The 12,307-nt window shown below is 33.5% G+C and overlaps 1 pseudogene; it reads left to right on the top strand.

The window, feature by feature from the left end:
• Positions 1-7,683: 7,683 nt before the first annotated feature.
• On the top strand, positions 7,684-10,184 carry LOC131054696 (wall-associated receptor kinase-like 10; annotated as a pseudogene).
• Positions 10,185-12,307: the final 2,123 nt, after the last annotated feature.

Below are 12,307 nucleotides of genomic sequence, written 5' to 3'. Positions count from 1 at the left end.
TAGCAACATCTTAGAGATTCTTAGCTAATGTGACATAATTCTCATTAGTTAAATATTAGATATTCATCAATCTAGCTACTTCAGTAGGGTGCCGTACTATTGGTCGAACATGATAGGTCTATGGATTTCATCTATTCCATCTTATAAAGGTCCGAGGTAGTTTTTGTTATTATACAAACATTGATGAGGATATAAAGGTGGTGTATACTGAAGTATTCTTTTTCATGAAACAATAACATTGGCATCTACTAGCATATGCAAGTTGACATCTTTTATAGACATCAATAAGCCTCAAGGGTCGATACCTTCTATAGAGTCACAAAGAAAGTATAAATGTTCTTGTACAAGATCAATACTACTTTGGAATTCTCTTCACAATATTATCTATGATGAAATTAATTTCCTAATAGATACACCAAAAATTATTGATACCTAATCTTCTTCTCACTTCAATTTTATAATCATGTGAATATAAGGCATATGAAGCCTACAAGTGTACGCATTGAATCATTAAACAATATCCAGTATTATAAGACCAACTGTTTATCGATTTTCAAAAATTCTCTAAACTTTACATTGTAGAAAAAAAGGTGAAGAGAATGCTAAAATGAATAGTGAAATGAAAACCAATCTTTAAGTGAAAATCCTAATATGCTATCAATTGGGTAAATTTTGATTACATCTCTTGCTTATAAAATGCACAATATTTTAAAATCAATAGACTTACAACTTAGATACAACTCAAAACACATAAGAAAATATGAATCATAATTGAAAATGGTTAGAACATTTTTTTATATTCAAAACATTTTAATAGAATTAAATATATTAAATATTAAGATATCTCTTGAAAACTTAAAACATTGAGAACATAGAAAACTTGTACATTTCATACAAACATAAACATTCTTAATACAATGTAAACTAACAACTAAATCGAAACTCTTATTTACAAAAGAGGCCTTACTAAAATACTTATAAATGAATAGACTATCGACACCTTGAATCACGTAGGCATATCTCTTGAATATAATTCTATGTGCTCGTAATTTATTTGCATGAAAAGCTCTTCTTCAAATCCATGTATAGTGGTTGTCTATCAAAATTGTAGTGTGGAGTAAGACTATGCTCAACCAAATCTTTGATACCATTGCATGTTCCATTCAGCTCTTTGAAAAGTTAATAATTGGGAGCCAAACCCACATATGATGATCTTCCATTTCCATTAAGATTGATTGACACACAATAACGACCATAATATTTAATAAATTTAATTTATTGAATATATTGAATTGTATAAAAATAATTATTTATATATATATTAATTTTATGTGTAGTCTACAAATTAGATTCTATTTATTTATATTTAAAATTACCATATAAATATGACAACTAATTTATCATTGTAGTTTAAAATTAAAAAATGTAAAAGAAAATTAAAGGACTCCATTCTGTGTTTATGTTTCCGGCCGCCAAACTCAGAAAGAGTGGGCTAATATTTGGAGAAAAGACTTAAAAACAAACTTCTTACCGAACCTTATTATAAGGATGTGTCTTGCCGAAATAAAATAAACTTAAAAATTAAATAAAATTAGTACGCGTTTATATCATTGACGTCGATGATAACGACATTTAGCTACTCTCGGTATCTACAAAGCTCAAGACGACATTGTCAAGATACCAAGGATCTAATTAAAAAGATTGTTCAGATTATTTTTAAAAAATATTATCTGTCTTAAATACTAGTAATTCTTTGGAAGTGAGTAAAGATGCTTGGAATAGGTCCACTCTTGAAAGAGTCTGCACGTATATTTCAACCATGAAACCTGCTATTTAATTTCTCACCATCTCATCTTTGCTTGTTACAACTCAGCAGCAGTTTGATTTTCATGTACTAACACATTTGGGGGAAAGCAAAATGCTGTGGCAAATAGAAATGCACTGGAGGATTTTTTTTCGATTTTCAATTTGTATCTGTTTGGATGGGTTTACTGCTGCAAACTGTGATCCTGAAATCTGTGGATCCATGAAAGTGAGTTACCCTTTTTTGATCAACAACTCTCAATGTGGATATCCTGGTTTTCAGATCACATGCAGGACGGACAATTCTACTGGGTTGCTCACTCCATTGTTTACTGCCTTTCTAGGTAAGTATAGTGATGAATATCTTAAAGGACGCCCTTTCAAGATTATGGAGATTGATTATGCGGGTAACCTTCTCGTAAATTCGACATCTCTCAAAGCCCAATCGTGCGCTGGAAATACGGCGAAGCTTTTTGACCTACCTCCAGATGGGCGATTCACTATTTCCAAATCCAATAAGTTTGTCGTCGTCGGCTGCCATGCATTCGGTACCTACACATATAGGGAATGGGGAGAGGCGAGATGCGTATCAACATGTGACCTTCAAAGTGATCCACCCTATTGCTAATTTGTGGTGAGAAGTGTGACTTTTTTTTATTGATAATTGAAATGCAATAGAAATGGGAGTAGTATAAATCAATATGAAATCATTCTTGTAAAGAGCCTTCAATCATAAGCATTACATGAGGAAAAATCTATTCAAAGCATTATCGAAGAAGATTAGCACAAGAACTTAGTTAGGAAATAAATAAATAAAAATGAATATGATACTTCCTTATGATACCTCCCCATGCCATGACTCTTCCTTATCATCCTACTCTCCAAGATCCCGCTACTACATGGAGTATTTCCTTAGCTTGAACACTAGCACAAAAGGATGTCAAATGGAGGATGGGAGATAGCTGACTATGATATGAAGTGTTGCTATGAGAAATGGATGCAAATAATCTAAGCTATGCGAAGAAGCAATGATAATGCTTGCTAAACTCTCAACAATTATAACCTCAATAGCATAACCTTCTTCACAATGGAAACCTTATTCTGAACGAACAACTTGATCTTCAATGGAAAACCATTGATCCTCACAATGAAAATGGGAGTTCTATTTAAAGGCAAAATGGGCAAGTGAAGGGTTGAGATTGAATTGGCTGAGGAAGGGTTAGGATTGATTGTGGAAGTGTTGATCCTTAATCCATGTGCTCTCTTTTAAGACAATCACATGTTGACAAGTGTCAACAAGGGAAGGCTTGAGATGAGAGGGGGGTAAACAATTAAATGCTTGAAGACTTGAAGGAAGCCACTAAAGGCATAAGAGGACTTTCAAGGAAGCCATTAAAGGCTTATGAAGGCTTTGAAGGAGCCATTAAAAACTTGACTTGATGGATTCTGGGCAAAGAAACAGGACTCAGACTCGGCAAGGCCAAATCGGACTCGGACTTGAGACTCAGAGTCAGACTCGGCTGGACTTGGGAAAGTGAAAAACTCAATAAATTTAGAGATTTTTAAAGATTTAAAACTTGTTTCATGCACCCTTTATTGAATACACCTTAAAGACACAATAACATCATCAAACTTGACTCATTTGATTGCATACACAAGTATACATCAATCACATAAGCATAAATGCAAATTGTAGCTGAAGGAAATAAAAAACATAAATATATAAATATTGTCAAATGTATACAATATTACAAAACTCATGGAATAAAAAATCCATGTCATCATATGATCATCAAAAGTTCCACACAAATACCAAAGGTAAATACAACTACAAGCCTACGGCTCAAAGGAGCATGCACCCTATCGCCCTGGCCCCCTGCGAAGGCGTTTAAGGTAGGTCCTGGATGATTTGATAGCCATAGTCGCTCCCCGTGACACCATGGCATGCTCACCAACATCAAGAACATCTATGTCACTATTAGTATCTCCTATCTCTGCTCCTCCTCTGCCATGGCTACAGCCTCAACCTCTATATCTACTTGGTCATTCCAATCAATGTCAGACTCGGAGGTTAAATTTTCCCTACTTCTATTGACGTAGTTTCCCCCCATAATTTTCAACAGGGGTTTGGGGGCAGCGCCCCCAAGGTGGCGTCAAGGGGCATCGCCCCTTGTGAGGCCAAAAAGACTTATTGTTTAGTAAAGGCATTAGGTGTTATTTTTCTATTGGCTGAGATGTTGTAACCCTAATTTTTCTCATTCTCAGGCGAAGGTTGTAGTGAACAAAGACAAGATTAGTCATTTTAAAAAACTTTTAAAAATGCATTTTTTTTGGCCTTTTTTGGGCCTTGCTGCCAGCTGATTCCCAGGCACGGGACTCGCCGAGTGTGGCAAGTTTATGCCAAACTTGCCAACTCGGTGAGTCTGGCGAGTTCGCCCTTTGGACTTGGACAAGTCCGAGTCCGAGCTTGCCAGACTTGGGGGACATGTCTCGTACTCGTACTCGTCGATTTTTCAATCTTTGGTTTTGGGTTAACCTTTGAATTAGGAATGTGAAAACCATTAAAAGGTGATTAGGCTAATGATAAGGGGTTTAGAAATGATTAGGGGGAGGGATAACTTGCAACTTGCAGTTTCTACAAGATGTAAGTGGGTGAGGGATTTTAGGAATTTAAATAAATATTTATTTAAATGTGAGAGAAGGGATAAGATGGGTTAATTAAATAAATAGTTATTATTGATTTAATTAATAGTTTGAATTAAGTAGAAAGAATTGGGTTTTTACAATAATTATCACTAGAAAATAAATTCCTAAAAGTGAGGGTATACTAAAATGTATACTAAGAAGATGCAATCATATGAGGGATCATAGTAATTGGAGCTAGGTTGTTGCACAAATGAATTTATTTTTAGTATTCTAATACTCTATTTTCCAAATTTATAACATCAAGCAATTATAAATGAGATGCAATGGGATGCAAGGATGGTAGATGCTCTAGGTAATAAGATAGTTTATGTGATCAAATTTGTTGGTGTAAATAATTATTCATCATGGATATTATTACACTATACCTAAGTTTACTTAGGAAGTGTGTTTCATAGTAGTTTGGGTATGAGACACTTGGGTGTTTGTGCCACATTGGGATAGTGTGTGTAGGAGAAATTCCACCTTTTATGGTGTTTATCTTGTTGTTACACTCCACATTCAATGGGTGATCCACCTCATGTGGAATATTATATTGTTTCTCCTACCTACCCACACCTATTTCCTACCTACCCTTGTTTCTTATTGAGCCACATGTCATGTTTGTGTGCTCACATATCCCTAGCCTTGCCTATATAAGCAGGCTCATCTACATTGCATGTAATTGATATTATTGATCATTTACTATTGATGAGAATACAGTTTATTCTTGTCCTATATTGTGTCTCTTTTTTGTATATTTCATTAAGCTCTTGATCTTGGCAAAATCTCACAAAATTAACAATGTGTAAACAAAACAAGGACACAAGCTTCATAGATTAAAATTTCTAGAAGGGGTAAGGGTTGAGCTTCATAGATATCTACTGTAAGAAGTTGAATGGGGTTCAATACATTGGGAATGAAATGAAGGCATGCTAGTGTGATAATTTTTTTAAATTTTACTTAATCACTAAAAGTAACTTAAAAACACTTATGCTTGGGATTAGGGATTTTAAATATTTTCAAATAAAACATTAATAGCTAAGATCAATCAAGTGCCTTTCCTCTAAATGGATGATAGTTCTTTGACAATTGCATTCTACTATATAATTTGTCTACATTGTTCATACTACAAACATCTTAGGGATTCTTAGCTAGTGTGACATAATCTTCATTAGTGAAATATTAGATAGCATTTAATGTAGCTAATTGAATGGGGTGCCATACTATTGATTAAAAATGATAGGTCAAGGGATTTCATCTATTCCATCTTATAAAGTTCCTAGGTGGTTTGTGTTGTTTTGTAAACACTGAGGAGGATATAAATATTTTGTAGGTTGAGGTATTCTCTTTGATGGAATAATAACATTGGCATATACTAGGAAATGCAAGTTAACATATTTGATAGATATCCATAAAACTAAAGGTTCGATACCTTTCATAGAGTCACAAAGAAAGTATTAATATTCTTATACAAGCTTAATACTAATTTGGAATTATCTTCACAATATTGTCTACGATGAAATTAATGTCCTACTAGGAACACCAAAAACTTTTGACACTCAATCTTCTTCTCACATCAATTTTATAATCATGTGAATATAAGACATATGAATCTTAAGTGTAGGACTTGAATCATAAAACCACTTCTAGTATTATAAGGCCAACTGCTTATCAAAATTCAACAAACTCTCTAAACTTCACTTTATAGACTAAAAGGAAAAGAGAATGCTAAAAATGAATAGTGGCATGGAAATTAATATAAGTGAAAATCTTAAAATGCTATTAATTGGATAAATTCTGATTACATCTCTTTCTTAAAAAAAGCACAATATTTTATAATCAATAGACTTATAACTTAGATACAATTCAAAACACATAAGAAAAAGATGAATCATAATTGAAAATGGTTACAACTTTTTTAATATTTAAAAATTCAATAGAATTAAATATATTAAATGTTAAAATATCTCTTCAAATAAAAAGAATGATTATCTATAATTGTAAAAAGATTTAAGACATATAAAAGTTATACATTTCATACAAACATAAACATTCTTAATACAATGTAAACTAACAACAAAATGGAAACTCTTATTTACAAAATAGGCCTCATTAAAATACTTATAAATGAATAGACTATTCACATTTTGAATCATGGAGGCATACTTCTTAAGTGTAATTCTATATGCTAGTAATGTATACACAAATTCTTTGCATTGAAAACTCCTCTTCCACTTCATGTATGGTCGTTGTCCATCGAAATTGTACTATGGAGTAAGAATGTGCTCAACCAAATCTTTGATATCATTACCTACTCTTGAGCTCTTTGAAAAGTCAATAATTGGCAGCCAAAGTCACATATGATGATCTTTCTATTTGCATAAAGATTGACACATCATAATGACTAGAATATTTAATACATCCAATTTATAAAATATATTCAATTTTCTAAAAATGATTATTTATATATTAAGTTAATATAGACTATATGCTAGAAATATAACTTTCAATTGTATTATTATTGTAGTTTACAAATTAAATTTTATTTATTTATATTTTAATTTTTTTTTAATATTTTGATTGACATGATTATTTTTTTTAATTACATACTTTAATATAATGAATTACTCCTTCTAATCTTTAGAGAGATTCACCATATAAATATGATAACGAATTTATCATTAGTTTAAAATTTTAAAATATAAAAAACAAAATTAAATGACTCAATTTCCAAATCTGAAAACTCCATTTTTGTGTTTTGTTTCTGGTCGCCAAAGTCAGAAAGAGGGGGCCAATATTTGGAGAAAAGACTTAAAAACAAGAACTTCTTACCGAACCTTATTATTATAAGGATGTTTCTTGCTAAAATAAAACTTATTAAAAATAAATAAAAAATACTACGCGTTTATATCACTGACGCCGATGATAGGACATTTATCTCCTTTCCGTATCTTCAAACCTAAAGACGACATTGTCAAAATAGCAAGGATCTAATTAATAAGATTGTTCAGATTATTTTAAGAAAATATATCTTTCTTAATTACGTTGAGTAGTGGAACAGGTCCACTTGAAAGAGTTTGTGCGCATAATTCAACCATGAAACCTGCTATTTATTTTCTCATCATCTCACCTTTTCTCGATACAATTGAGTAGCAGTTTGGTTTTCATGTACTAACACATTTGGGGGAAAGCAAAATGCTGTGGCAAATAGAACTGTACTGGACGATTGTTTTTCGAATTTCAATTTGTATCTGTTTGGCTGGGTTTACTGCTGCAAAATGTGATCCCGAAATCTGTGGATCTATGAAAGTGAGTTACCCTTTTTGGATCAACAATTCTCAATGTGGATACCCTGGTTTTAAGATCACATGCAGGATTGACAATTCTACTGGGTTGCTCACTCCATTCTTTTATGCCTTTCTGGGTAATTATACTGATGAAGATCGTCAAGGACAACTTTTCAAGATTATGGAGATCGATTATGCGGGTATCCTTCTCATAAATTCGACATCTCTCAAAGCCCACTCGTGCTCTGGAAATACGGCAAAGTTTTTTACCCTACCTGAAGATGGGCCTTTCATTATTTCCAAGTCCAATAAGTTTGTCGTCGTCGGCTGCCATACATTCGGTACCTACACATATAGGGAATGGGTAGAGGCGAGATGCGTATCAACATGTGACTTTCAAAGTGATCCACCTTATTGCGGGTATGGCTGTTGTGAAATTAACCTTCCAGATAATTGGCAGTGGATAAATTTCACTGGTGGAGGTTTGTTTAGTTTGCGCGATTCTACAACCAACAAAACTGATATAAATTGTAGTTTCTCTACCATAATGGATCCGTCGACCTTCATTGTGGTTGATAATAAAACAAGCCTCTTTTAGGGTGAAGGCAGGAAGGCTTATTATGGTCTCCGCGTTAACTGGGGCATCGGGCTTGAAAATTGCTCTGCCGCTAGACCAACTGCGAATTATTCATGCTCTATCAACGCAGGATGCATTGATTCTCCTTCAGAGATGGGACATGTATGCAAATGCCTTCCTGGGTATGAAGGAAATGGTTACTATAATGGCACAGATTGCACAGGTATGACCTCCACACTTTTCTTAATTGGAACCACTATTAATATCTTGTTTTCTGTTTAATAATTATTTCTCCTGAAAATCTCAAGGATCCTAATCATAGTACTGATGATGGTTGTTCAGACATAGACGAGTGCAGTGATAAAAAGTTGAATATGTGCGTTGGAGCAGAGGAAGGAGGAATATGCCATAATTTGGCAGGTTCCTACAATTGTTCGTGCGCAAATACATATATGGGAGATGGCTTTAGAAATGGGACAAAATGTGTATCCCCACAATCCAAGAACACCCTGAAATCAGGAATCATAGGTGAATAAACAGTGTGTCGCTTACATTTTTTTTCATTATATTGGACTAGAATAGTCAATAAAATCTTCTCTGTTTGATAATTGTGCAGGGTCTGTTTCTTCGTTTTTGATAGTTTCTGTGGCAGCTTGTGGACTATTTTGGTGTCTGAGAAGGCGTCGTTTGAAACAAGCAAAAGAAAGAAATTTTAGGCAAAATGGCGGGTTACTACTACAGGAACGCATCGCTTCCATGGGAGGAAGAAAAGGTCTAAGGATATTTTCTGAAACAGAGCTACAAATAGCTTCCAAGAATTATTCAACAGAACTGCGGAAAGGTGGATTTGCAACTGTGTACAAAGGAGTTCTAGTTGATGGCACGCCTGTGGCAATTATAAAACCCAAATCAATCTCAGATGAATTTATCAATGAAATTATAATTCTATCTCATATAAATCACAGAAATGTAGTGAAATTGCTTGGTTGCTGCATGGAAACTCAATTCCATTACTTGTATACGAATTTGTGCCAAATGGGACACTATATCAACATCTACAGTCGGGCGAGAGGCGGATGTCATGGCAAACAAGGTGGCAGATTGCCATTGAAACTGCAGAGGCGATATCATATATGCATCGTCAAGCTTCTCAGCCTATTTTTCATCGTGACATAAAATCCTCAAATATTTTGTTAGATGACACATTCACTCCAAAAGTGGCAGATTTTGGTCTTTCTCGTTTAAGACCTTCCGAAGAAATGCATCTAAGCACCATGGCAGTGGGTACTCGAGGGTATGTGGATCCTGAATTCGTGAGGAGCAACCAATTTACAGACAAGGGTGATGTTTACAGTTTTGGTGTAGTTCTAGTCGAGCTCCTAACTGGTCTTACACCCTTGCTGTCTATACAAGGATCTATGTGTGCTTTGTATGACCATTTTCTGTCTGCACTTTAGGAGAACCGTCTGATTGAGATTTTAGAACCTGAAGTCATGAATGAGGAAAACGAAGGGCAGATGGAGAATATGGCAAGATTAGCAAAAGCATGCTTGCAAAAGAAAGTAAGAGCAAGGCCATCCATGAAAGAAGTGGTGGAAGAACTTGCTTGGATAAGAGTTGCCATAAGGCAGTCGAGGCTATCTACAGATGTTAGTCTTGTAGAGCACAGGGGTGATCCAAAAAAAGCAAGGCTAGACTATTATGCCTTACAAATCACTTGTGATAGTACTTATGAGGATCTTTACTCTTTTCCACATATTACAACAATTTCTTCGGAGGACCCATCCACTGCACTGTTTCAGATTGAGATGTCTAATAATAATGGACGATGATCATAGCAAGGGAAAAGTTAATCTTCATCATGGAAAATGACATTCATCTGTATTTCATAGTTAATGGAGTACAATAGGGGAGGATGTTTTGGATGGATTTGCTTTCTTTTAATATTTCTGTTTTAGATGTATGGTTATTCATATTGTTGTAATTCATTACATAAAGATAGAAATATGATCTATATAATTCAACTATTTTCATAAATTACCAAAGATTATTCATTTTTCTTGTCTCAAATGATATCTATATAGATGTTTTGCAAATGAATTCAACTATTTTTATTGTATGTGTTGTCTCTTAGTAACTATATTTTATTGGTTGTTTCAAAAAAGTATTATTTATGTTGTGCAAATATTAAATATCTTATTTAACTTTTAATAACTCATATATATGTATTATATATCTATATGTGTATGTGTACATATATATACATGTACATGTTAACTCATGTACATGTATATGTATATGCGTATGCATATGTATGCATGCATGTATGTATGTATATGCATATGTGCATGTAAATATATTTGATTGTAAATGATATTTATATTACCAACTATATCATTGTTATGTGAAAAGTTTTACAATGAATTTTTAATAAAATTAAGTTAGAATTAAGAAATTTTAATTTATATTATGAACATTTCATAGTTTAATATGAAACAACAAGAAAATAGTTTAAAGAAGAATATTTCATATATAGGTGTGAAGGTGTTAACATATATTATGAAATTATGAATAATATATATAAATTAATATCAATTTATAAATATACTCTCTTTAAATAAATTTTGGTGGTAGTTTTGTAATGGTAAAATTAGGGTTTCACCAATTAAGATAATAAAACCACTAATTTTGCTTGAGAGACCATTACATTTGAAGAGGGATGGACCTAGCAGATCTAGACTTGATCCTTGCTAGGAAAAAGCTTGAAATTTTGATTAGGTTCACTTGTTTATGGTTTGATTCCCTCTTTCTAATTTGAATCATGAAAATATTGAAATTAGGGTACTATAGGTGATTATTGAAGAGATTGGGCATAAACATCGAGCTATAGTCATCATACGAAGATACCAACTTAGAACTTGGCAAAAGAGGATGTTTCGGAGCTCATATATTCGCCAAGGTCCTCTAAATTTCTCATTGTAAAAAGGTTAACTTGTTCATCTTTGTGAATCCCCTCGATCCTCCCAAATGAAGCTCTGTACATATTTCCTACACATAGAAAGAAGGAGTAAATTATTGGAAATAGGCATTTGTCTAATTTAAACCCCGGTATAGGTATTAACCTTGAATTAAATAATACAAATACTGAAATAAATGCTGAATAGATATAGCACAAATCTGCACTTGTTGTTGCTAATGCTTTTATCTTTGAAAGTAATCACATATGTTGTATGAAATGGCATAAACATGACAAAAACCTGATCATACACACACATGCTTGTATAAGAATTGGCAAGACATTGCTCCACAATGGTTGAATGATAAATATGCAGCCTTGAAGATCTTTGTAAATGCTTGATTATGAATGCTTCACAAATGCAAGAATGATATAAATTGATTTCTTAGAGGGCTTGAATATATATATGAAATTAGGTTGATAAAATTTCTTTATATAGGGGGTTCTATGAAAATTACCAATTAGGCCAAGCTCCAATGGTCATGTGGAGCCCCGAAGACCAAATCTTACCGTTGACATAAAGCCTTAACCCCACTTTAAATTGGGGCCTAATTAAATGGGACCATGGCATTTTGGAGATCCATGGTCTAGACTAGGGCATTCCTACCTTAATCATGACCAGAAAATAGCTAAAATATGGTGGTCATCCCATGGTAGGATGCACAAGAGACTGTTCATGGCCTCAAAGGTGAAGAATACACACAAACAAACCCAAAAGGGGGATGAGGATAAAACATGCTAAAGTAGGGGCACAAACATGATTGGTGCAGAGGCACCTAAATACTAGGAGAGTCCTATGAGATATTATGTTATTTTGAGTCCAAAGGGTCATTATAATGTACTATGATGTCATGTGAGTCATGTCAAACAATGTGGAATCAATATGTAATGCAATCTTGTAAAAGTTGTCAAGATGTCCTAATAAGGACCTAGATTGAT

This window comes from Cryptomeria japonica, chromosome 5 (genome assembly GCF_030272615.1).
Source record: "Cryptomeria japonica chromosome 5, Sugi_1.0, whole genome shotgun sequence".
Taxonomy (NCBI): Eukaryota; Viridiplantae; Streptophyta; class Pinopsida; order Cupressales; family Cupressaceae; genus Cryptomeria; species Cryptomeria japonica.
Note: the sequence above shows the minus strand (reverse complement) of the source record. Positions and strands in the feature narration are given on the sequence as shown.